Source organism: Oculina patagonica, chromosome 4, assembly GCF_052425735.1.
Source record: "Oculina patagonica isolate OP01 chromosome 4, crgOcupat, whole genome shotgun sequence".
NCBI classification, from domain to species: Eukaryota; Metazoa; Cnidaria; class Anthozoa; order Scleractinia; family Oculinidae; genus Oculina; species Oculina patagonica.
In genome coordinates, this window is record NC_135761.1 from 42,274,584 (window position 1) to 42,302,547 (window position 27,964).

Here is a 27,964-nt window from a genome sequence, read left to right on the forward strand (position 1 = left end):
AACAGCACTCAAAAATTAAATGGATTATGTTGTTTTGAAGAGCTTATATACCTGGAGAGAGCTTATATACGAGCTTATAGAAGAGCTAGCTGCTTATATACCTATTATCTGAACAAGTGAAATGAAACTAAATTCGATGATTCTAGAAACTCTTTAGGTTTCTAGTCCTGACATCTTTGTTTTGTTTTTTAATAAATAATGAACTATAGATCTTTTTTGGTTTGGCATGATCTTACTCATACCTGGCGATGTTTGTAAAATGTTTTTATTTTTTTTTTTTCGAAGACTATAGTGACAATTGTTGAACAACCCACAAACAATACACTTGTTAACGCATGTTAATGAAGTTAAAGGGAGCGTGTCACGGATTGAAGCCAGACTCATAGCAAATGACCATTAAATTCGTTTAAATATATAAAATAACCCCTTAAAATAGTGAAAGAACATTTCAATAACAAAGCAAATACAAAAGAAGGCACGGATGGCCAAAAGCAACAAAGATTGAAACGGATTGCAATATGGGTTTTGAATATGGTCCAGCGGAACAGTTTTCAAAGTTAAACTTATCTAGACATTCCTATTCTTAGGCCATTTTAACTTCAATAAAAATAAAAATAAAAACACACTGCGGTGACAAACATGACAAGACAACGCTCGTTGCAAAAAAACTTTGATTTAAGAACTTAACGTTTCGTATGTTACAACATACATCTTCTTCTTTTAAAGCACTTTCGAAGAGCTGTCACGCATCAGCCATTGCAGATCACATCACATCAACGGGTCACAACATCAAATGGGATCACTTTGACATTCTAGAAACAGGACAATCAGATATACATTGCAAAATAAAGGAGAAATTGTTGATTCGTGATTTAAAACCAACCTTAAGTGAAAACATTGGCAGTGAGAAACTTTTTCTTTACTAGCCATAATGTTTGTTTTTTCTTCTGCAGATTTTTAAGTCTGTTTGTTATTAAATACGAAACGTTAAGTTCTTCAGGGAAATCAATTTTTTTTTTCCGACATGCGTTGTCTTGTCATGTTTGTCACCGCAGTGTGTTTTTTTTTTTAATTTTAATCTTATCTCATTTACTTTTTTTACTCCCGGGAGACACATTTGGCTGCAACAAAGTTATGTTTTCTTTTTCTCATTTAGAATCATAGAATAAATTTCTTTGCAAACATCTTGGTTTGATAGCGATTATTTGACAAAATTATATTACATAAAATTAAATTATGGGTGACATAGTCCCTTTAAAACGTCGTTCTCGCAATGCTTCATTGGTCAGGGAAAGCCCCGGGTACTGAAATGCCTTAGAGGAGGGTGGATGGCTGAATAACGATGATCCATGAATTCCCCAAGTTTGAACTACTTTCGAAACTTTCTGAGCAGCTGTAATTTTGAAAACCGAATAGAATGTTCTTTGATTTTTTCAAAATGTAAATCTCCTGACTTTCTTTATGCCAGTTCAGATAATTTTGAAATCGATTCCTATGGATACTAATGGTTGAGTATTAAAAGCTAAAACTATCGATATTCAGAAAACGTTTTTCATTGCAGTTTAGGTCTCGAGAGTCGGGGTCGGATGACACTATTTCAGTTTTACCTCTCGGAAAACAGCAGGTACTATACTTCCCAAAAGGTTCGAAAGTTCGAGGTGGAAATCTCAGAGGAGAATGGGCCCCTTGTTTCTTAAAACTTCATTTTCTCTTTATATATATTTTATATATATTATTTATTAATTTTTTATTTTTTTTTTTTTTTTTATTTAAACAAAAAAAAAAAAAAAAAAAATTTTTTTTTTTTTTCCGAACAGCTAGAAACAATAATAATAATAATACGGCGCGGTTGTTAGGGCATTTAGTCCATTTATAACCACAGTAAGCTTACATGTTTTCAATAAGAGTAAAACTTAGCATGTCATAACAGTGACACATTAAAAACGAATAAATCAGTAATTAAAAATAACCTTTATGGTATTTCTGATAACAGGAACAAATAAAAAATAAAAATAGGTCACCAAGGGTGACATGAGTCTAATGCCGTATGGCATAGTGATACAGATTGCGCGGTTTTCGTAAGCCGGTTAAAATTGGTTAGAGGTTTGTGTTCGGGAGTTTAATTTAAAATGCTTATAGCAAGCTAGGGGCATCGTGGATGATTATGGATGAAAACGAAACAGTCATAAATGTTATATGCTTCACAAAATTTAAAGTATGAACAGGAGTTGATGTTACTTCTTCCGTATTGTCTGTAAAAGCAGAAACGATTAAACATTTGGCCAAGATTGCGTGACGATTTACAAAAAGCATGTTCATTACAACAAGGGTTGAAGAACTTCGCATCGTTTTCTTTCAGATTTTTCACCATTTTGATGATGACTCTTGAAACAGATTTTGCAATAAAAGCACTTGAAATAGTGACTGTTACTCCATTGTACTGTAAGCACTTAGTGACAGATTTTCCTAAAAACGGGTGTTAATGCTCACGTCAATATAATGATGACCGTTTGAACGCTGGAAACTAGGCAATTATTATCGAGCTACCATACACAGGAGCGAAGACTGTTTATCATGATGTACAAATTTCGCGAATCATCACTTCCATATCAATGTAACCATTTTATGATTTTTCTAGCTGTAAGAAGAACTTAAGATCTCTGAGAGTCGTAAAAGCATGAAATTCGATTTCAGTGTATGGCAAAGGCCGGGACAGTGTAATACTGCAAAGCGGCCAAACAAACGCATTTTGATTTAGTCGCGTAACTTGATTTACATTTATCCATGTACATCTTTTATTTTTGAAGGTTTTTGTTTCCACTGTAAAGAAAAAATTGGTCAAAATTCGAATGACTTAAATACAAAAACCGAGGTAAAGTTTTCTATTTTTTAAAACAAAATAAATATTTGGTCGCATTGTGTAAATAAACGCGAGTCGCCGTCGAAATATTTTTTCTCAAAGACGTCTTGCTTTTTAAGCAAGACGAAAACACAAGTGCTTAACTGAACTGAAAACGAAGATTTATTTTCACAAAAAGCTTACAAATGTCTTAACTGGAAAATTATTTCGTCCTGTTCAAGTGTTGAATAATCGTGACTTGAGAAAGAACTTTTAATTATGCGTGGGAACACGTGTCGCTGATTGGCTGTTTTTAATTGAAACTAATCGTGCGTGTCCGTACGGAGTCCGTTCTTGCAGCTGATCATTGTTTTCTACATTACAGCGAACGATTATCGATCCCGAACCATTCCCTTGGGATTGCTAACAGCTTTTTTCATATAACAAAGAGTCTAATGCGCATGCGCAAAGCGCACGCAAGCATTAGACTCAAAAATGAGCCATTGGGTGCTCCTGCCTAGTTAAACATGTCATATATTAAAATCCGATACGAAAATAGCATAACAATTATTCTTCTTTTTCAAGCAAATGAAAGATCAAAGTAGCAATGCACTCAACTTAAGCAGTTGAGAAAAGCAAGCCTGAAAAAATTCAGGCTTGAACAGGAATCGAACCCATGACCTCTGTGATACCAGTGCAGCGTTTTAACCAACTGAGCGGGCAGAAAACGAAAAAACTTATGGTTACGTCCAAACACTGTAAAAAAGCTATATTTCATCCTAATAAACTTTGAACCCCACTTTTCGGACACTGTATGTGCACTGTATGTAATTGTTAACTTCACCCTGGTCAAATAATAACAGAATTAGACAAGTTAAAAACGATTTTACTACAAAGAGGAACCAAATAGCGTGACTTGCAAAAGTTTTGTCGAATCTTCAGTCCGCCTGGTTGTGTCGCAAACAAAAAGTTTGTGTCGTTTGTGATGAGTTTGTAGAGTTTAAGAACGGTTACGGTAAGATTGCCAGTTGCAAAGAGATCTTATAGAAAACGTGTTAAAGTAAATGGTTTGAACCCAGGAGTATCAGTAGTTCGTATAGTGTGATCGTCCGGGTGAGAGTAGTTCTGAGAAGAACTGTTGTTGGTGACTGACGTTTCGACAACCTGAGCGGAAGTCATCTTCAGAGTCAAGTGAAAAGTTGTTGTCAGTCGATGATGTTATAAGTCTGGTCCGTTGAAGCTGATTGGTCCGTTGAAGCTGACCAATCAGCTTCAACGGACCAGACTTATAACATCATCGACTGACAACAACTTTTCACTTGACTCTGAAGATGACTTCCGCTCAGGTTGTCGAAACGTCAGTCACCAACAACAGTTCTTCTCAGAACTACTCTCACCCGGACGATCACACTATACGAACTAGAAAACGTGTTGTTGCTGTTGAAATGCGATATATTTCTTGTATATAAATATAGTAAAGTTGCGAAATTTTCGGATAATTCTACTATTGAGATTATAAAAGTTTAGTTCGAGTGTCTGACTAAATCCATCGTAAGGTGTTCGTAAAATCTATTAATTTTAGTCAGAGAGTTCACAGTTTGCATTTGTTACAGTTACAGTACAATTAAACAACGTTTTGGGTATCCATTTTAGAGACGACTTCTACAACAGGGTATGGTGTTTTGTAAGCACGGACGCTCAAACGGGGTGTTTAAAAGTTGACCAACTTTAGAACGGAGTGTCATCTGGAATTCAAATTCTTTTAAAATTGGATGCGTCTTTAGAGAACCGGGCAGTAGTGCGTACCCCTTAGCTTGCGTCGCAGTCGCACGTGTCACAAAACCTCGGTATACCGAGGTTTAGTTCGTCTGCAATGCAGGCTAGAACCCCTCCTCCTGGAGCACATCACATGTTATGTATACGAAAACGAAAAAATGCTATCGCTATTTTTTTTTGTTACAATGCTCGTGTCTACTACAGGATAGACTTACATGTGATCAGCCTCGAGACCTGAGGAGCTTTCTTGGTTAATAAGTATGTATGATTCTGACTTCTGACTTGATTGTTGTTATTAGAGCAGTGTCAAAAGTAATACACGTTTGCTTTTGCATTTATTACGCTTAGCGATTGGTTTAAAAAACTCGCGCCACTTTCTCAACCAATCAGAAGTGAAACCAAAGCCAATCATGACTCATTCACTCCCAAACGTTTTCCCGCGCTCCAAATAACCAAGTATCCAAGTATCCTTTGACAAACAAAAGTATCACGGTACGGATGTAAAAAAGTAGCAACAAAATAAGCGCTAAAAGAATGTGCCATTTCGAGACATTTTGACAATGATTGAGTCTTGTCTTTTTAATGATAAAAATATACTATTGAACGAAACAGTTTTGACGTAACAAAGTGCACGTAAAAATTGTTTTGTCTGCAAGCATTTTTTCCAAAAATGCCTCTTAGTCGTAGTAAGGATCTATGAAGTCAGTGAAATGAACCATCCAAACAGGATGTTACGAGGGAAATTAGTATAATCCCGTGATTTCAGCTGCCTTGTTCCCAGGCGTCACCCTCCTTGGCAGTGCACGGTTCGATTGGTGTTGTGGGACTGACGTACACGGTTCGCTTGGCGCTGTGGGCCTGATGCTAACCATCAACCCCCACGCTACCTGTTTTCCCGCCTTACCGCCTTTGCCGTCGGGCGCCTGGGGAGGAGGCATTGATTTCAGAGAAAGACAGTTTTAAAACTGTAAAATTCAAATTATAGCTACTGTTTTGCTGTAGAGATTCGACCGGGAGTCTCGTTTAGAATAAGGAAGCGATCAATGAGTATTCTGGAAACGTTCAATTGTCAGTCATGTGATTGTGCATCAAATTGATAAAAAGTTATATATGGATGTGACACAGTTGTTCTAATATTTAGCCGCATTTACTCGTTTCACCGATATAATAGAGAGTGTTCGTCACTGAGAAAATGCAGAAAAACCAACAGAGGTTTTAAAGTAGAAGCCAAACGCTTGTAAAGTTCAATCTTATTTTATTCAGGAACAACTTGTGTTTTTTGTCAGCTGTCCTTAGTTAATTTTTTGTAAGATATTCGTTTGTACTGAACTGTGTACTTTTGTACATCTGCTCTTCCATAGAGATTCCATAATTTCTTTGTTGAAAATTCTCGTTGCGGATGTTCCATTTTCGTTCTATTCTCTATTCTCAATCATTTAGTGAATTTAGTGTAACCGGCAAAGGAAATTTAGGAAGTAAGGATAGATTGTAAACTAATATTTCCCGTTGTTATTGTATCATTCACTTGGCTGCATTGTCATAGCTTTTCCACGTTGTAAAATCTTAACAATAGAAAATCACTTAGGATGATGTATAAGCAAGCCACATTGTAAGCTTTCTTTGATCACATCAGTGATCACACTAACGGTTGTGATTACGAAGTTAGCAAGAATAAACTACTGTTGGACCCAAGTTCTGTTTCAGCCTTACGTCTGTAGTACTGAAGTTCCTTGTAGTTAGATCGCCGTGTGCCTAGAAACTTGTGACGAGGCTTCGATTCCGTAAGCAAGTGAGTGTGCTCTACCGAGTTAAGTTCCCCATATTTGAGTCACATTTCAGTAATATCTCAGCGAAGTTACAGCGCATTTCCCGTACAAATAAAAAGTCGGTTCAAACACACGAAGCAAGAAAAAAATCTATCGTCACAAGGACTAACACCAAGTTTCACTCCAAGTCACGCCCCGCCCAATCAATTAAAAAAATAACCCCTGCACGCTTAGCGTGCCTATGTTTTGTTACGAATGAGGATATTATATTTCTAAACCAGATCTAGAAGTCTTTGTTAGCAGTCCCAGAAAAGGAAAGAAAAATTCACGTGTGAAGGTGAGTTTATATAATAGCATCTTTGAGTAAAAAAATTGATGTCTGTTATCCCACAGGTACCCCAAGCTTTATGGGAGATACCGTAGAATTCTGGTTATAAGCCCTTGGCTTATACAACTTCGTAGGGGTTTTTGGGTGGGCTTATAAGCGGAGGGGTTATATCCGGGAGGGCTTATAAGCGGAATGAAAAAAACGTTTCGGAGCGAGCCTCGGGAGTGTTGATCGAAATACGTTTTTAAGTTAAAAACACACAAAAAGCAACATTTAGCCCTGTTCAGTACTGTCATCCGGTAGAGGGGGGCTTATATCCGGGGGGGGGGGGATAATCGGATGTATTTTTTTGTTTCCAGGTTGATGGGCCCATAACCGGGGGGGGGGGCTATAAGCGGGGGGTTTATAACCGGAATTTTACGGTATAGACCATGTGACCTTTGTTCAGTCTCTATAGAGAAAAGCAATGGAACTAAAACTCACTGGAATCGCACTAAATCGCTCCAAAAGCCACGTAGGAGACAAATCAACAGACAGAGGTGGTCAGGCGGGGATCTTTTTTATCGAAAACTCGTTCGCATATTTTAACCGAAGTAGGAATCTTTTTTTTTCCTATAAAAATCCCCATTATTTCGGACACAAATCCTCACACAACGCTAAAGAAAGGTTACAGGGTCTAGCTTGGAGTACCTGTGGTTAATCCCTTCTGCGGGACCCACGCTAGCCTGCGTCGCAGACGAACAAAAGGTTATATTCGTGTATGTTTACACGAAGTACAAAGTGATCCACTCTGGAGTTGTCGGTTACATATTCGTCAGTCAGCGTGGGTCTGAAGATTTTAAACTGGAGCTCAGGCAAGCTGAAATATATTCATTATAAGCTGTATGGAAGTCCTAGCATTATAAGAGCGCTGATTATTATACGATACTAAGATTTTTTGTGCCTCTTTGTTTTATCTGCGGTGCGAATGAACACGCTAGCTGTGAGGGAATGCCCGATGCAAAATGGCGGACTGACAAAATCCAACTGAGGTAAGCGCTTGTGATCGTTTTTCAAATATAAGCTTAATTACTTTGGAAAACAATTTTGTTAAAACATTTTTTTCGTTTAAATGAAAAAGCAAAAGCAGTGTATTTCGAGTAAGGCATAGCTCCGTCTTCAAAAGTGGCCCTGTATAGCTCCTCGAGTACTTTGTGCAGACAGCAAGCAAATTGCTGTTTGCAAAGTCTTTGTTCTTGTAATCATGGTTATTTCATTTTGAGTTATGTTTTTAACGTTTTCCCGGCTTCAGGATTTTGTAGTCCAGTGAACAACCTTTTTTCCCTTGGGTTATTTATCACATGTTATCTCAAAACTGGAATCTGAGATCTCCACAAATATCTACATGTAAGTTATATAATTTATGATTGAAATTAGTACCTTACTCCACAGTTAACGGAGTATACACTTGCTTTGTAAAACGTTTAAAAGTCCACTTGCTTTTTAACACAATAGCATCCTATTATCCAAGTATAGAGAATTAACTTTTTACAAACATTGTAATTTTATGAATGTCTGTCTGTCTATATGTTGGATAACAATATTAACTAGTTGTACCTATTGGTAAGTGCCAACGAGCAAAATACTCATGTTTGTTGATAAGAACAGATACTGAATGGTTTTCGATAGAACTAAATTTGTTTGAAATGACCAAAATATGGTAAATTGTATTTTAGGTAATATGCGAAAAAAGTGCTATTTCTCTGGTGTTCATAAATGACACAAGTTTGATAGGCTGCGTAGCAGGCGCCGTAGTTTCCAGCGTGTGTATTCTCGCGATCGCGCACTCTTTTAAATGCACTAAAAACTTACACAGATGTCTGCTATGCAGGCTACGGGTTTGATAGCTTGATAACTCTTGACAAATCTTTTAATCTTTTCAACGTTAAAATGTCACAAATTGTGGGCAATAAATGAGGTTTAATCACTATTTTTTAATTACAACATGTGATGGTTAAAATGTTTCCGAACACAAAAGGGATAGTTGCAGTTCAAGAACTTGTCATAAATCAAATCCCAAAATCAAACTGCTAAGATGCTTTAAAGTAATCAGAGACAGTCATCCAGTTTCATCATTTTTATTCAAGTAAACATTACATTTGCCGTTAGAAGCAAAAAACTTTTGACTTGCTTGCGTGTACGACATGCAGTAATTCAGCTGAGTAATTGTAGTGAGCGTTGCTTTGTATTGCGCCGAGCGAAACGTTAAATGCGTGCCAAATAAAATATAAATGGTACCGGCTCTATGATTCTGCCGCCGATTCAACCTCGCCTCTTGGCTCGGCTGCCTCGTTGGCAATAAAGATCTAATCAAAATAAATAAATATACCCAAAATACACCCAAGATTTCAATAGGACTTATCACAACATTGTTGGGTCATGTTTTAAGATGTTGTAAAGATGCCGGCAAAATGTATGCAACATCGCACAACATTTATCATGTATGTTTGGCATGCTTTGACGGAAACAGGAGCAACTTCAGAATACCTGGCCACTCATGCCCTCCATAAATCTGCTGCTCCGGAAAACAACCAAAGTAAACATGGTCCTTTTTCAGAGCAAATCCATTTCCATCCTGTGCTTTTTCCAAACAAAATGATTTAGTAGCAACAGTCTCTTCGATTGTTAGGCTGCGCTCAGTGTACAATTCCATCAGGTGAGGCACCAAGGATTCCTGAGGAATCCAATGAAATGCCAGTTTCCTGGACATTTTTTCCCAACATTCTTTCGAATGCATTTAGTGCTTCTTGCTCATTGTTCACACCCTATTGAACACCCTTCAATTTTGAATGATCCTATTCTCCAAGGAAACGCTTAACAAGAGATGGGGTGATTCATTTGGCCTTCAAAACACAAACAAATTTACTTGCTGTTAATCTGCCCCTTCTGGCTAATTGCCAGCTGGGATTGTTTCTTTGTCCAATTGTAATTTCACTCATCCTTGGAATGTACTCCTCTGGAATCTTTGCCTTTCAAATCAAGCAGGAAACAGGAAACCTTCAAGGAAGTTGCAACAAGACGCACATTTATTTTTCTTCAGCTGTAATCTATTATAATGGCTTACTGCTCGAACTTCGCACTTACCGTGACTGTGTAGACAATGTTTTTCATGCTGCGTGGATGAATGATTCCACATGACCAGATTTGTAATGATTTTCTCCCTTGTTAACGGCCTTTTGCTCATCTGCGAAGAAAGAAATCAGCTTTGTGATCGACAAGGCAGACATTTTGTATAAGATCGGTCATGCTACACGCGTTTGTTTAGAACTAAATTCTTGAGCGCCATGGTAACGTGACGTCACAGCTTTAGGACTCTATAGTTATGCCATAGTATGATTGAGGACATGCAGAGTGTATGCTATTCGTGGGATCAGTTCTGGTTTCTTTGACTTTGGTGGCTGTATTTTTCTTGTCCCATGTGTCCAGTTAGTTTGTTAAGGGTTAAACAGAATATAAAATCGGTGCTCAAAATTAGCAGTTGTCCGGTCGTCCGAGACGACAAAAAGTGCGTTCGGGCAACCAGTTTTTTAGAAAATTATAGTCCTGGTTGCCCGAGAAAAAACTGCCGGGCAACCCAAGAAATTACATTACCGTGAACACCCAACAGAATAGACCAAAGAAGTAATAAATTTAAAACACGAAAAAGCTCTCTTCTAATCGATTAAATCCGCCACATTTCTTAGGAAAAGGAAATCAAAGGTTGAAACAGATAATTGGAAGTTTATCAAGTTCGATAAAGCCGGGATAAGCTTGCCGATTTGTCTTCCAAACACGTACAGAACTCATACATAGAAATATTTTGGTGCACGCGTAATTAATTTGGCATGCAGATTTGCATGACTTCAAAATTCACAGCATCTTGGTGCTTTTCAATGCATTTCTTGCCTTCATCTTGAGTGAAATTCAATTCTGAGCAAAGTTTAATTCACTTTCTTTCATATTTCAATCTATAATTCAGAATTTTTGTCTGTTTTAAGCGAACAGATTTGTGACCCACGTGTAATCTGAGACGTATCTTGTCTGGCTGTTGTCTGGGAATAATTTATATTTTAATAGCTGTTTTGAGTTCGGCGTGTTTTGCGTGCGAAGGGGATAATGAAATTACTATACCGCTTCTGAAAGTACAAAAAGTATTTTTATTAACGTTTAAAGTAAGTGAAAATATTGTGTTCATTTCTTATTAAGGAATTCTACAGTTTTGTTTAGGATGAGCTGTTTCACACCGTTATGAATTGTAAAATAAATGTTACCGTTTCATGGCCTGAGAACAAAAATTTTAACCAAAAATTTTAAACAAAAAACAGACAACCAAGCCCTCAGCAGGGCAACCAAACTCAGGGGTTTGGTTGTCCGGCATTTTCCATAAGGACAACCTAGATTTTTTTCTAATTTCGAGCACTGTAAAATTAAACGCAACATCTTTTGTAGACTATAAATTGAAAACAAAAGATATCTCTACTTTATTTGCACCAGTAATTTTAATTCCTCTTCTCTAGGATTTGAAAAGTTAGAATTGTTCGAAGCTTATAAGTAATCTTTAACAGTATTACCTTTTTACTCTTCATACTCATTTTGTAGGAGTGCTTAACGTATTTTCTTGATTAAACGCCGGCCTTGTATAAACGCTAGGTCAAAATTGCTAGTTTTTAAATAAATGCCGGGGCGTTTGTTTGAGGTCCCGGTGGTTATTTGAGGTCAAGCTAACAAATAAATATATTCTGTTTGTCACAAATCTCGATTGCAACATAAACAATCCAATCCGTCATAGTGCACCTTTGGGAAAAAAATGACCTTTGGATACCCAGGGACACCTTTTCAGGGCAGAATGAAGAGAAAAATTGTCCCGCCTTGACAAACTGCTCCTTGGTCTTGAAGATCGGTAACAATAAATCAATCTGAAAAATTGGCAGAAAATTGCTGCATCACACTGCACAAGTTCTGAAAGTTCTTGCTTTTACGATTCTTGAACATGAGTGCAAATGCCTCACCCTTCTCGCCATGGATTTCTGCAGACTTAACAAAACTGCAATGACTGTCGTCCTTCTTTCGTGCGCAGGTAAAAAACAACTTGTTTGCCAAGCGTTCCTCTTTACATTTTTCCTTGTTTACAACTTCCAATTTGCAAGGTTCGTTGTGGATTTCACAGTATGGAACTGGGTTTGGATTTTGGTACTCTTCCAGAACTCGCACCCTTAATTCGGCATATAGAGCTGGTTTCTTTTCATCAGCAGTCCAGGGGAGGAGGCATTTGGTCGGACACCACCAGGCACTTTTCCCCTGCATCATTGGTCTTGCTAGCCATCGGATTAAAACATAGAGGTCATTGAAATATGCCGTCCAGGAAATCAGCATCTTTTAACTGTCCGCTTTGCATCTTTTCTTCGAGCAAACTTTTGAAATCCGCGCTTTCACAGGATTTCTGGTGAGAGGTTGCTTTCTCCGGTTAGTCGACAGTCAAGTCAACATCAGCTATCTTCCATTTGTTGCTACGCATTCACTGGACCTTTAGTTCTGCCTCTCTCACTTCAGAAGAGATGCGATTTTGCCGCTCGGAATTGTACTTTTCTCTGGCAGCGAAGTCTTCGTAGGAAGAATCGTAGATCGCTTCGCCTCACAGAGTTGCATCAATCTCTGCAAGTTGTTCTCTTTTGAATGACATCGTTATAAAAATTCTTGTGTTCACAATCAGCTTTGTCCATGATAAAACAAAAATCTTCTAAATGAAAGTTAAAATTTTTTTGATAAAATATTTCTTCCTTACTAAAATCTAAAGGATGAACACGGTTTGAAAACGCAAATTTTGTAAACTCATCCAAAATGATCTTATTTTCATTTTGAAAAATATGTTTTACATTCAGTTCCATTGCTGTACAATTATTCCTAGCGTAGTTAAAAAGAACTAAAAAAATTACTTACCTTTGACTTTATTTGAAGTAACTTTTGTGGTTACTGGGGAAACAAATCATTTGATGGATAATAAATAATAATAATAAATAATTTACTTATATTGCGCAATTATCAATTTAAAAATTTTCAATTGCGCATTACAATATAGTTAAAAAAAAAAACTAAAAATTTAAAATTTAAATTCACAAGCTAAAAAAAAGATTAAAATGTATATGACTATAAAAAGAAATGTACAATTAAAAAGCTTTTAAAAATAAAAAGGTCTTGATGGCTTTCTTGAAACTTTGCATAGATGGATGTATCGTCGATAGAATTCACGGACACGTGGCAAATCCTCCCTAAACTTAGAACTGATTTGTGCTTTCGGAGAGAGAAGCCATTCCGAGATGTTTTTGCAGTTGCAGAAATATAACATGTTCTTAGTGTGAGATTCGAATAAATCTAACAAGACCCATTCTGTCATAACAAAATCATTGAGAAATTTTTCAACCTTAGGTAATAAAATCTTTTTCGGGCAACTTGGATGCTCGCTTATGTCAACGACAAATTAAGACTTCTTGCAAAAAAATGAATAACGTCTTGAACATCCTTAACTTGTCTCTGATGAGGGTCCTTAAACAAATCTAAAATCTTCGAACGAAATCGCTCACTTCAGCTATGTCACATTGCTTCCCCGTGTTAAAGTACAATTTCATTGGTTCTGATGGTACCTGAAATCTGATTGGTGTGACAAACATACTTCGCTGACTGAGCCACAGACCCACTAACTACACGGACCAGCATGACGACTAAGAGCTATTTTTGAAAAAATAACTCAAAAAGTCATTCTTAAGTTACTTAAGTTGCCCCTCAACAAGACCTTTTGCCACAAGAATATAGAATTTTAATAGATATAACACAAATATACTTACGCAAATCATACACATCAATGTCTCCAGAATCTTCTTCTAGAAATAAATAAAATGAAATTAGTTATAAGAACTATTGTTAAGTTAACATTAGTTCCAGTCCCACTACACCTCACAGGAGAATAAAATTTTAATAGACATAATTTTAATATCCTAACTTTACATTAGTCACAGCTTCACTAGACCTTTTATCCACAAAAAAAGATTATCATTATTGTAGGGAAGACATGACATTAGAAGACTTGAACCCCCAGCAAGATGATGAAAAATGGAAGGAGGACGCAGAGTTAGTTAGAAATGTAAAGGGTCTGTGGGAAGACTGCCCTTTTTGGTCAAAAGATGGGAAGTTGTATGGAGAGATGGACCATGGCTTTTATGATTGCTCTATTCTTAATATCACGTAACTGCTGCTGGGTGCAAGCTAGTTTCTTTGGAAAGGGATTGGTTTGAAAATTCTTAAATGAATCATCACTTATTCTTTCTACCTTGTCGTGTTTGAATATTCTGGTTGTTTTTCTTTATTGAGAAGGTTTATTTGGTGTGTATGTATTACTTGGAAAGTCTTTTTGACATGTGATAATGTTCATTTGACCTTTAAACATTTTTCTCTAAAAATGTCAATTTTATTTGCTCCATGAAAAGGGCAATTTGCTTTAAAAAGTGCAGAAGCATTTTCTCCCATTGAAGGGTCACAAACAACACATCTGGTGTAGCCTCTAAACAAAATGCTGGGCAATCCCCGAGTCCACATTTCTACCGTTTTGCCCTTGTCCATTGTGAATATATTATTTTACAGCCCTGATCTCATAGGTTAAACCATTTAGTTGATGGATAATGTAAAACCTTATCTTTGACTGTATTCGAAATTGTCCTCTTATCCTCACCAAGCCTAATTCTTCATAGCTGGTGAATGAAGGGATGTCAAGAACAACTTCCCTTGTAGCAAGCAAATCCTGTGTTTTAAATCCTTTATCTGCCATGACCAAATCACCTGTTTCAATTAAATTTACAATTCCACCTGCATTGCATGTTCACCATAGAGTACTGAAACGAATGTAACTGCCCCTTTTGATGCAATGCCTACCAACCCTTTGGCTGTGTTATGACTGTTGTACGTTAAGTAAGTATCAGCTCGCCCTCTAAAACAGGATGGCCTTTCAATAAAAATTTCTTTATAATCTAACACTACTCTTGTTGACCGACACTCAGGCATAGCACTGTCAACAGTTTGCCGAGATGCCCAAATCGGTGACCGTATTAGTCTAATATAGAGAAAATCAATCCAAGAAACAAAAATTCGAGACACTTCAGTTGTGCTTATTTTAAACTGACCAGTGAATACTTTTTCTGGCATGTTAATTCTAAGTCTTGTCATTGTAAGAAACAACTCATCAATGGGGAGCACAGTTTGTTTGTTGTCCCATTTGTTTATGTCAGCTGACTGAAATAATGAGTTATTCGAAGCCCAGTAGTTCAGTCGTGAACAAATACCACCATTCCCATCCAAAAAGTAAACAGTGCTTTGAACTGCTGATAGTTTACAGAACCAGTATAAATTACCTGTCTGAATTTTACTTACTTGTATGTTGTTAATGTAAGTAATATTTTACATAGTTTCTTTTCGTGTAATAAGTGTTATTGTGTTTTTGAATAAATAATAATAATAATAAAACTATGTGTATCCATAACAATTAATTAAGCAGTAAAACAACGTTAAGTATGACGTGCCTTCTAGACAAAGAACAAAGATAAGTCCAATTTACCTTCAAATAATGTAAGTGCTGTTCAATCAAGGTAACTCTCAGAAACACATCTGGCAAAAATCAAAAATCCCAAATAGCCTGAAAAAGAGGGAAATTTTTTGGCCTATCAAACTGACTGAACGCTATGGGAAGTTTGTTTCATACTGTTAGCTGGATACTTTACACAACATCCTCTCTTGGGCTTTGCAGTATGTTGACTTTGCCAAAGGTTCCTTCTGGCGTTTGAGGTTGACTGGCCGAAGGAAGAAGGCTGTAACTTCTTTAAGAAACAGGCTCATGGGTTTGGGCAGTTCGAAGCTTTGTCTCTAGTGCGTCTGTTTCTTGGTCTCCTTCTGTTTCTACGTCTTCTTCTTCTTTATTTTTCAAACGAGCAAGGGTAGTTCGGATCAACATGATCAAGTGAACTGACTTCTGATGCACCTCGCAGCCTTTTCGGTGAGCTAGGGAATATGTCTAGTTCTTCTGCTGAAGTTTCCTCCTCTGAAGAAGATATTGCATAATCCACAGCATTGGAAGCCATTTCTGAAGACGGCTTAAGAGGCTAGCAAAAAGAAAACGTTAACTGGCATGGCTGTGTGATTGTGAACAACTGACGTAAAACAATAAATTACGCCAATCATGGTAATTTAGATCCAACGAGAAATTTAAACCACAACGCACATTTTTCGTGATTTCAACTTTTTGACCTGTGGCAACTATGTGTATCCATGAACCAAGGCCAAAGTGCAATTATTATCAACTTAACTATAAATAACATTTACGATTAAATATTAATTATTAATAACTGCTGTTAATCAAACTGAACTATATGAAGTAGCTTTCGCTTATAATAATTGTTAAAGGGGGTCAATGTCAGTTGGGGCTTTGCCCTGTTTCTGCGTCCTGTTGTACAGTTTTTTTCTTCATTCTTTTCTTGCTACAAAGAAAATAAACTAAACTAAACTTACAAAAGACATTTAAAACAGAGCAAAATTGGTCAAGCTCCTTGTCATCCTTCTCTTCTTCCTTGTGGTATTGCAACATTGTGCACACAATTCAATAATAATAATTAGTTTATTCTTCTCTTGATCAAAATACATAACTTAATTTACATAAAATAATATAAAGATAGAATATAGATAGAAAAACTTAATGAGACCCACTTGTGGCCAAAGTTGGTGAACATAGTCTCTTGCCAAAGGACAGAGTGTTCCACCATTTTCAATTAAACTGTGCTATCAGCATTAAAAAGTCTGATGTTGTAGTCACTTCAGCCAAATGGCATTCTCTCCATATTCATTCTGACACTCGTGGCCAGTTGGTAAATTATGTTTTCTGTTCCAGCTCTCTGAAGTGTCAGAACTCCATTCAGAACTACTTCCATGCAGAAGAAATGCAAAAATGGTAAACCATAGTTTTGTTCCACCAGCAGCTTAAACAAATGGTTTACAAGGTGACACTCTTTTTTATATCGATATTTGACCTTTGAAAAGGCTCAGAAATTGGGGAGACGCTTCTCCTAAAGGGGACTTATTTTTCAGGCTCTTTCTGCTTGGAGATGCTTGAAACAGTGGTGAGAGTGAAACATTTTCCACAGTCTGAGGGGACTGTGGGTACAAGGCATCATACTGCACGAGTTCTGAAAGTTCTTGTTTTTATGATTCTTGAACATGAGTGCAAATGCCTGACCCTTCTGGCCATGGATTTCTGCAGACTTAACAAAACTGCAATGACCGTTGTCGTTCTTTCGCGCGCAGGTAAGAAACAACTTGTTTGCCAAGCATTCCTCTTTACATTTGTCCTTGTTTACGACTTCCAATTTGCAAGGTTTGTTGTGGATTTCACAGTGTGGAACTGGGTTTGGATTTTGGTACTCTTCCAGAACTTGCACACTCAATTCGGCATATAGAGCTGGTTTCTTTTCGTCAGCAGTCCAGGGGAGGAGGCATTTGCTCGGACACCACCAGGCAGTTTTTCCCTGCATCATTCGTCTTGCTGGCCATTGGATTAAAACATAGAGGTCATTGAAATATGCCGTCCAGGAAATCAACATCTTTTAACTGTCCACTTTGCATTGTTCCGCGTCGACCAAACTTTTGAAATCTGTGCTTTCACTGGATTTCAGGTGAGAGGTTGTTTTCTCCGGTTAGTCGACAGTCAAGTCAACATCAGCTATCTTCCATTTGTTGCTACGCATTCACTGGACCTGTAGTTCTGCCTCTCTCACTTCAGAAGAGATGCGATTGTGCCGCTCGGAATTGTACTTTTCTCTGGCAGCGAAGTCTTGATCGCTTCGCCTCGCAGAGTTGCATCAATCTCTGCAAGTTCTTCTCTTTTGAATGACATTGTTATAAAAATTCTTGTGTGCACAATCGGCTTTGTCCATGATAAAACAAAAATCTTCTAAATCAAAGTTAAATTTTTTTTGATAAAAGACTTCTTCCTTACTAAAATGCAATGTTTGTCAACATTGCACAAACAAAGAAAATTTGATCAATGACACCTGATGAGCACAAAGTGACTGGTACATAGTCCAAGATGTGATAGTTTTTGATGCGCTCGATGGAAATGAAGAAGTTTGATGGGAACTTCTACCAAATCTATGTTTGCAATGGCCGGAAAGAAGGTATAAGGCTACAGGCTTGATTACAAGTCTACAGCAACTTTATTTTGTCTCGATTTCTAAGATGGCTACAAGTACATGTACCTCTGTTCCTCTGTTTTGAGCTCATATCTTCTAGCGATATTTGTCGTACAAAACAACTTAAAAGTTGAAAACAAAACAAATAACCTTATTTATAGATGAGCAACTAAATGAATAAACAAATAAATGTAGAAATACCTAATTAGGTTTGAATATATAAACATTGTAAAGTTCTTTATAATATAAACCAGGTGCTCATTTAAAATAAGAGCAGTTGAGAAATTGCAGCTGTTCCTGACAATGTGCAGTGAAATTGTCATGCCAGTCAGCATAAACAGAAAAACAAATGTTCTGGAAAAGCATTAATACAAAATCTAGTGTGGAGGAAATAAAAAGTCTTGAAAGTTGCAATGTAAATTCTTTTCTTGTGAGCCACCCATTCCAACCATTCAATGGCCATCTTGATAGATCCTTTGGGTTTAAACTCATTCTCTGCTAGATGCCTTGTATAGCTTCTCGTGGGCATATTCTGCATGACAGCCCAAAGGTAAAGCGCATTTGCATCATAGCCCACAACTTTTTTTACACAGCTTAGCAACTTGGTCTCTTTCTGCTTCTCTGATTCTTGTTTTTTTCACTTCATGAAAACGGTGAAAAATTATACTTGGTCCGCCTGTGTTGTGATCTTTAATGAGATGATAGAGATTGCTGCTCGCTCGATCAAAAAGGCTGAAGTAGGTTTGTTTATTCAGGAATGAGAACATGTACTTGAGAGTGAGACCGGGAACCGATATACCATCCTTGAACGTGTCAATTTTTCTTTCCTGCCAGAACCAACTCATCTTTTCCACTGCCTCCAGAAAAGAGACCGCATCCAAATTATTGTACCATACAAGAAATTCCTTAAATGTAATCATGTTGTTTTCTTGCCACACTTGCTGACAGTAAGTATACTCTTGATCTGTGATGTTTGTGTTCTTCAGGGATGAATAAAAGGCTTTGTGAGGTGGTAAGGAGGTTTCTTCGAGCTTGTCCAGACTGACAATCCATTCGTATGGAAAGAAACCTTTTGTCTGTTCGCACTCGTAGGCTCTTAAGAACGATCATAGCTAAATCCCGGTGCAACATAGTTGGAAATATCCAAAAGTTTCAGAAAGTCAGTTTTTATACACATGTGATCGTTGTTGCGCTTTACTGTAAAAGGAATTGGCTCATGCTTAATCATGTAGGGAAAAAGAAATTCTTTGACAGCATTAAGATCGTATTTGCCAGAGTTGAAACCCAGCATGGGTAGTACTCGTTGAACTTCTTTTCCAGCCTGTTCAACACTTGATTTTCACTGATTTGAGCTTCTCCGAATAACATATCTTCACAATCAGCTATTCAGCAATCAGTACATGTACCTTTGTACCTCTGTTTTAAGCTCATATCTTCTAGCGATATTTGTCGTACAAAACAACTTAAAAGTTGAAAACAAAACGAATAACCTTATTTATAGATAAGCAACTAAATAAATAAACAAATAAATGTAGAAATACCTAATTGGGTTTGAATATATAAACATTGTAAAGTTTTTTATAACATAAACTAGGTGCTCATTTAAAATAAGAGCAGTTGAGGAAGTGCTACTGTTCCTAACAATGTGCAGTGAAAATGTCGTGCCAGTCGGCATAAACAGAGAAACAAATGTTCTGGAAAGGCATTAATACAAAATCTAGTGTGGAGGAAATAAAAGTCTTGAAAGTTGCAATGTAAATTCTTTCCTTGTGAGCCACCCATTCCAACCATTCAATGGCCATCTTGATAGATCCTTTGGGTTTAAACTAACTCATTCTCTGCTAGACGCCTTGTATAGCTTCCCGTGGGCATATTCTGCATGACGGCCCAAAGGTAAAGCACGTTTGCATCATAGCCCACAATTTTTTTAAACAGCTTAGCAACTTGGCCTCTTTCTGCTTCTTGTTTTTTCCGCTTCGTGAAAACGGTGAAAAATTATACTTGGTCCGCCTGTGTTGTGATCTTTAATGAGATGATAGAGATCGCTGCTCGCTCGATCAAAAAGGCTGAAGTAGGTTTGTTTATCCAGGAATGAGAACATGTACTTGAGAGTGAGACCGGGAACCGATATACCATCCTTGAACATGTCAATTTTTCTTTCCTGCCAGAACTGACTCATCTTTTCCACTGCCTCCAGAAAAGGGACCACATCCAAATTATTGTACCATACAAGAAATTCCTTAAATGTTATCATGTTGTTTTCTTGCCATACTTGCTGACAGTAAGTATACTCTTGATCTGTGATGTTTGTGTTCTTCAGGGATGAATAAAAGGCTTTGTGAGGTGGTAGGGAGGTTTCTTTGAGCTTGTCCAGACTGTCAATCCATTCGTATGGAAAGAAACCTTTGGTCTGTTCGCACTCGTAGGCTTTTAAGAACTGACCATAGCTAAATCCCGGTGCAACATAGTTGGAAATATCCAAAAGTTTCAGAAAGTCAGTTTTTATACAGATGTGATTGTTGTTGCGCTTTACTGTAAAACGAATTGGCTGATGCTTAATCATGTAGGGAAAAAGAAATTCTTTGACAGCATTAAGATCGTATTTGCCTGAGTTGAAACCCAGCACGGGTAGTTCATTTATGTACTAGTTGAACTTCTTTTCCAGCTTGTTCAACACTTGATTTTCACTGGTTTGAGCTTCTCCGAATAACATATCTCCACAATCAGCTATTTCTTGACTCTGTCTTAGTTCGTCTTCCTGTCGTTATCTAGTCCCACGTTTAATCTTCTATAAAAAGACATATCTTCCTGCTCTTCTATCTCATCATCAACAAACGCGCAATCCTCTTCGATCTCCGATTCAATTACTTCTTCGTCCTCTTCATTGTCGCTTGCCATCAAATCGATGCCTCTAGCTTCTTCTTCTTTGCTTTCAAAGTTTTCTTCTTGAGTTTCGTGGTTGTTTGCTGTTTCACCATGGTTAGGGAAAGATGCTTGATGAAGTGCTTCAAATACTGCTGCATATTTCTGGCGAAGGAGGAACAAACTTTTGCTACTGATCTCTGTTAAATATGTTACAAACTCTTTAAGCATCTGATTAGGGTCACCGCTGGAAATAAAGCATCTTGGATCTTGAAATTGTACCAGTCTTGCAGTCGGTTCCCTCTGCTAAACCTGGTTCGGATCTGGGGCCAGTGTTGATGGTATAGTTGAACAAGATTTGTTTCGTTACCGGAAGCAAGGTTGGATGGCATAACAACTGGATCGGCTTTCCAGTCGGACGCTTGAGGAGTGGATCGAGAGGTGGCTGGGTGGTTTGATATGGACTCGGAAGTTTTCTTAGCTTTCTTGGCTGGAGGCGAGTCTTTTGATTTCTCCGCGGTGGGTCGTTTTCTATTAGCTGAAGTCGGTTGCAACGTTTGATGCGCAGTCTGAATGTGAGAGTTAAAGGGTGCGCGATTGTGGAAAGTTTCTCCACATGTATTACAGGTGAAGCTGCGCTCAGCGATGCGTTTGTCGTGCGCTTTGAGATGACGATTAAGCACCGATTTATCTGAAAACCGTTTGTCGCAGCGGGTGCGGTGCATTCGTACATTTCTTGTGGTAAAGGGTGAAGGTGATTGGTTGTTCTATATTAAAAAAGAAAAATTTTCTGAAGATTAGCAAACACTCATTTGCTGTTTCCGAAATTAGGTTAGTACCACAAAAGAAAAGAAAAATAATTTGCTTTAAACGCTGTAAAAGTAAAGTAACTTACAAGGTCCAGTGGGATTTCATTGGGTATAGCCTCGATTGCTTGCAATTCATCGGCCACAAACTAAAAGGCAAAAGAGCATTTTCAATGAGCATCGAAAATGTACATTTCAAACGTGTTCAAAACGAAGTTGAAGTAAATAAGTTTGCAGTGATTTCAATTGACTCATAAACTCGATCTATTGTTTGTTTCACAGGCAAAACAAAAGACACACGAGTTTAAGAATTATAATTGCTCGTGCAGAGAAACCAAGATTAACATAACGCAATGGTCAATGGCGCGTGAACCGTTGCAAAAAATTATACTCAAAAAATCTGGAAGTAAAAAACTTACCGAATCGCTCAGTTCCGGTAGAACCTCATATACTTGCATTATCCCTGGAAATTCGCTGACTTTGTTCCCCGAAATCTATATTAAAAGGGAGAGATTGACGATCAGCTTTTTATAAAAAAATTAAACTGACTTTGACTGCAGTAAAATACACTTACCAGTGCCTCCACTTCCATCATGGGATCCAAGGTGCTCGCGTTGCTTTCATTTAATTCAATCTAAAGAAAACAGAACCGCAAAACGTTCAGGCAAATGGGACGATATGATCTAAACTTGAGAGTGAAGGCAAAGTACACACACTTACTGCAGTGAGCTCACTGAGTCTTGCATAAGCCATCGCAATCCAGTCGTCAGGAATTGTAATTGCTTCCATTAACATCTTCTATTTGTCAGTGGAAGAACAGGCGTTCAAAAGAGCTTGAAACTCAGCCTCATCGGTAATGAAAGCCATCGTAATAAAAGTCAAAAAAGTTTTCTTAAAAGAACCGAACTTAAACAACTTTTTTACAGCTATGTGTCTTGCAACTGGAATAGCGCTCATCAGTTTTTTGCGCCTTAATATTTCAATGAACAATACATGTCCAATCAGGAATGAAGATTGAACGCAAACAAAGGAACATGTCTGAGCAAGCCCATTGTAAGAGAAATCTTGGAAGACAGTTTATTATCATATGAAAAGAAGCGACTAGACACTTCATTAGTATGGAGGATTAAGTATGGAGGAAGGCATGAGCTAGGCTTAAAAACAACATTATAGACTACTGAGGGATGTCAAGAACAACTTCCCTTGTAGCAAGCAAATCCTGTGTTTTAAATCCTTTATCTGCCATGACCAAATCACCTGTTTCAATTAAATTTACAATTCCACCTGCCTTGCATGTTCACCATAGAGTACTGAAACAAATGTAACTGCCCCTTTTGATGCAATGCCTACCAGCCCTTTGGCTGTGTTATGACTGTTGTAGGTTAAGTTAGCATCAGATTGCCCTCTAAAACAGGATGGCCTTTCAGTAAAAATTTTTTTTATAATCTAACACTACTCTTGTTGACCGACATTCAGGCATAGCACTGTCAACAGTTTGCCGAGATGCCCAAATCGGTGACTGTACTAGTCTAATATAAAGAAAATCAATCCAAGAAACAAACATTCAAGACACTTCAGTTGTGCTTATTTTAAACTGATCAGCGAATACTTTTTCTGGCATGTTAATTCTAAGTCTTGTCATTGTTAGAAACAACTCATCAATGGGGAACGTAGTTTGTGTGTTATCCCGTTTGTTTATGTCGGCTGACTGAAATAATTAGCTATTCGAACCCCAGTAGTTCAGTCGTGAACAAATACCATCATTTCCATCCAAAAAAGTAAACAGTGCTTTGAACTGCTGATAGTTTCCAAAACCAGTGTAAATTACCTGTCTGAATTTTACTTACTTGTATGTTGTTAATGTAAGTAATATTTTACATAGTTTCTTTTCGTGTAATAAGTGTTATTGTGTTTTTGAATAAATAATAATATATAGTAATAATAATTATAATAATAATAATAATAATAATAATAATAATAATAATAATAATAATAATAAAACTATGTGTATCCATAACAATGAATTAAGCAGTAAAAAAACGTTAAGTATGACGTGCCTTCTAGGCAAAGAACAAAGATAAGTCCAATTTACCTTCAAATAATGTAAGTTATGTTCAATCAAGGTAACTCTCAGAAACACATCTAGCAAAAATCAAAAATCCCAAAAAGCCTGAAAAAGAGGGAAATTTTTTGGCCTATCAGACTGACTGAACGCTATGGGAAGTTTGTTTCATACTGTTAGCTGGATACTTTACACAACATCCTCTCTTGGGCTTTGCGATATGTTGACTTTGCCAAAGGTTCCTTCTGGCGTTTGAGGTTGACTGGCCGAAGGAAGAAGGCTGTAACTTCTTTAAGAAACACGCTCATGGGTTTGGGCAGTTCGAAGCTTGCCTCTCGGGTATGCTGTTTGAGGCCAAGTCTGTGGGAGAATCAAGCAGTTGACATGTCTCTAGTGCATCTGTTTCTTGGTCTCCCTCTGTTTCTACATCTTCTTCTTCTTTTTTTTCAAACGGGCAAGGGTAGTTCGGATCGACATGACCAAGTGAACTGACTTCTGACGCACCTCGCGGCCTTTTCGGTGAGCTAGGGAATATGTCTAGTTGTTCTGCTGAAGTTTCCTCCTCTGAAGAAGATATTGCATAATCCAACAACATTGGAAGCCATTTCTGAAGACGGCTTAAGAGGCTAGCAAAAAGAAAACGTTAACTGGCATGGCTGTGTGATTGTGAACAACTGACGTAAAACAATAAATTACGCCAATCATGGTAATTTAGATCCAACGAAAAATTTAATCCACAACGCACATTTTTCGTGATTTCACCTTTTTGACCTGTGGCAACTATGTGTATCCATGAAAGTGCATTTGAGAGATAGAAATACCGCCAACATTTTTGTTTTATATTATGCCGGATATCTTTCTGCACCAATTATTATCAACTTAACTATAAATAACATTTACGATTAAATATTTATTATTAGTAACTGATGTTGATCAAACTGAACTATATGAAGTAGCTATCGCTTATAATAATTGTTAAAAAATAATAATAATGAACTATTTTAACAATAGGCAAAAGGAAACCTTTTTAGGCAGAGGAGTCACCCTTTTATTTATTTATTTATTTATTTATAATTTTACTTACTTGTATGTTGTTAATGTAAGTAATATTTTACTTAGTTTCTTTTTGTGTAATAAGTGTTAGATAATAGCACAAAGTAAATACGTGCGCGGATTGGTTAAATATTGTGTTTCTATAACTCGATGGAGACACAGACAGTTGTCGTAGACACGGCAATCAATATTCACTGCGCTGAAATAAGCAATGCAAAAAATACAACTAAGAATTGTGCCAAATTTTAATGTCACAGCTGACAAAAACCAGGTTAAGACTAAACAAATATTTTCACACTTGAAAACAAGCAAGTAAGATGTTTACAGAGCCCGCTACACATTCAAAAATAGTCTGTGAAAGATATTATTGAAGCGGCTGACCTTTCAAAGAAGTTTATGAATTGGCGTAACTTCACTCCTTTCTAGGCTTTGTAGCACTTCAGAACTATTCACAGCTCTTCAACAGGACAAGTTATTCGTCCAGAATGCCGAGTCAAACTTCTTTTAACAGAAAAATAATGCACTTTCACCTTCAAGGTTCAAGTCGCTCGATCGGCAGTGTCGGTCGTCAAACCATTTGGTTAGTGCGATGAAGCGAAATAAAACCACAATTCTTGTCAAATTCTTGACTCCTTCCAGTGCTGGACTTCAGTTAAACCATCGGCTTAGTTATTTCTCATAATTACGTTAACTTTGGAGCCTGTTTTCTTTGTTTGTTTGGCAAAAAACAGTGAATTTTAGCCTTGAAGCAATTGTTGAACAGTTGATTTATTTCTGTTCATCGACTCCCTTACTATGATTGGTTGAATTATGTTCATGAGGTAAAACCGCGAGGTGAAGAGAATCTACGTTATGATGTTAAATAAAGCGCTAAATATTATTTTGATGTGCGTTATTTTCTTTGTGCTGTTTTCTAAAAGAAATAGAAAACATGTTTTTCGTGTTCCTATCGAGTTATAGAAACACTTGTGAAAGTTTGGGAGAACTCGAAAAAGCTGTGGAAACACTCGTCTATCGACTCGTGTTCCCACAGCATTTCTCGTTCTCTCAAACTTCCACTCGTGTTTCTATAACTTGATAGAAACACGGAACATGTTTTCTATTTCTTAATTATTGTGTTTTTGAATGAATAATAATAATAATAATAAACTATATCCAAAACAATTAATTAAGCAGTAAAAAAACGTTAAATATGATGTGCCTTCTAGGTAAAATTTACCTTCAAATAATGTAAGTGCTGTTCAATCAAGGTAACTCTCAGAAACACATCTTGCAAAAATCAAAAATCCCAGATACCCTAAAAAAGAGGGAAAATTTTTGGCCTATCAGACTGACTGAACGCTATGGGAAGTTTTTTTCATACTGTTAGCTGGATACTTACTGGATACTTTCTTGGGCTTTGCGATATGTTGTCTTTGACTCATTTTGCACGATTCATATACAAAATAAAAATAATTTTACAAAGACGATGAAATAATTATATGAAGGTCCCTATAAACTATTTATGTATAGTCTTTTCTCAGATAAAATAATCTTAGTTGAAATATTTTTATAACTTTTCTATACTTGTCTCAGGGGGTCAATGTCAGTTGGGTCTTTGCCCTGTTTCTGCGTTCTGTTGTACAGTTTTTTTTTCTTCTTTTTTTTCTTGCTATTAAATGTAAATTTGTGTGACAAAGAAAATAAACTAAACTAAACTTAACAAAAGACATTTAAAACAGCAGCAAAATTGGTCAAGCTCCTTGTCATCCTTCTCTTCTTCCTTGTGGTATTGCAAGATTGTGTCCACAATTCAATAATAATAATAAGTTTATTCTTCTCTTGATCAAAATACATATCTTAATTTACATAAAATAATGAAAACTGTAAAAAAAGATAGAAAAACTTAATATGAGACCCACTTGTGGCCTAAGTTGGTGAACATAGTCTCTTGCCAAAGGACAAAGTGTTCCACCATTTTTAATTTAACTGTGCTATCAGCATTAAAAAATCTAATGTTGTAGTCACTTTAGCCAAATGGCATTCTCTCCATATTCATTGACACTCGTGCCAGTTGGTAAATTATGTTTTCTTTTCCAGCTCTTTGAAGTGTCAGAACTCCATTCAGAACTACTTCCATGCAGTAGAAATGCAAAAATGGTAAACTATAGTTTTGTTCCACCAGCAACTTAAACAAATGGTTTACAAGGTGACACTTTTTTTTGTAACCACTCTTGACACAGCATGAAAAGATCAAGTTAAACAAGGCAATTTGCTTTTTACGTACTTCTTTCTCCAAGCACAGCGGTTATCAACAAAACAATCTACAATCTTTCTTTTTTGTCACAGAATCTCTTTTTATTCCATTTTCAAAGGAAGTTCTCTTTGTAATCTGCCATTCCACTACCTATTTCTTTTAACAATGTGACATGCTTGGCCCTGAATGTTAGCGACCTTTGAATTTACTCTTAGGTCTTCCATGTGCATTAGCACGGCAGGATACTGTCTGGATTCAGACTGCAGGGAGTAAGTTCCGACAATCACACAAAGGGCTCTGCTGACGTGTGGAAGCAGGGCGCTAAAAAGGAAGGGCGGCGAAACGCGCTCAGAGCTCTTGAGCGATGTGTGATGCGGAGTCGAGTCGGACTGGGTCGAGAAACCAGGAAAATCCAGAGGGAAAAAACATGGCGGCTTGCAAGGATTTCGACGAGTCTGAAAATCTCGCATTTATTCTTAGCCTTGACGAGGATCAAGACGCTGTTACTGTCGAATCTGACTCCCTTGAGGAGTGTCAAACATTTGAGGTAAGAGAGATAATATCTGTGTTGAGGAGATTAGCAGAGAGTCCAGAGGCTTGCGAAGCCAAGTTAGCCAGTCAAGTACTCTCAAGAGCAGACAGTGACAGTAGTACTACTGGTAGTACTGTTAAAGCACTACTAAATGAATTTGCCAAGGAAGTTAATGAGATAGTTGCTAGTTGCTATACAGCGGTAGCCAGCATTAAAAATAAGCAAGTGAGGATGGTCAAACTGGAGAGTTCTTACGCCAAAGATCAGATAAACAATCAAAGCTAGTTGCGACCTGGCGAAATCTTGTTGGAGATGAAGAATGCGCAAAGAGAGAAAGCACTATTGTTTTCCAGCATGTGCTCCAGCATATCTGGAGTTATGCTGTGCTTCGTGTGGATGATGACGTTGTTAAGGCTGCCAGCAATATTAAGGTGTGTGGTGAGGACAGGAAGAGAGAAGTAGACGAG

General features: G+C 37.2%; 1 long non-coding RNA gene across 1 annotated transcript; it reads left to right on the forward strand.

Moving 5' to 3' along the window:
- Positions 1-7,515: 7,515 nt before the first annotated feature.
- Positions 7,516-27,737, forward strand: LOC144650294 (uncharacterized). The gene is made up of 4 exons (XR_013570083.1): positions 7,516-7,563; positions 7,690-7,740; positions 16,650-16,709; positions 27,181-27,737. It is a non-coding gene; the product is annotated as an uncharacterized LOC144650294 (long non-coding RNA).
- The last annotated feature ends 227 nt before the right edge of the window (positions 27,738-27,964 follow it).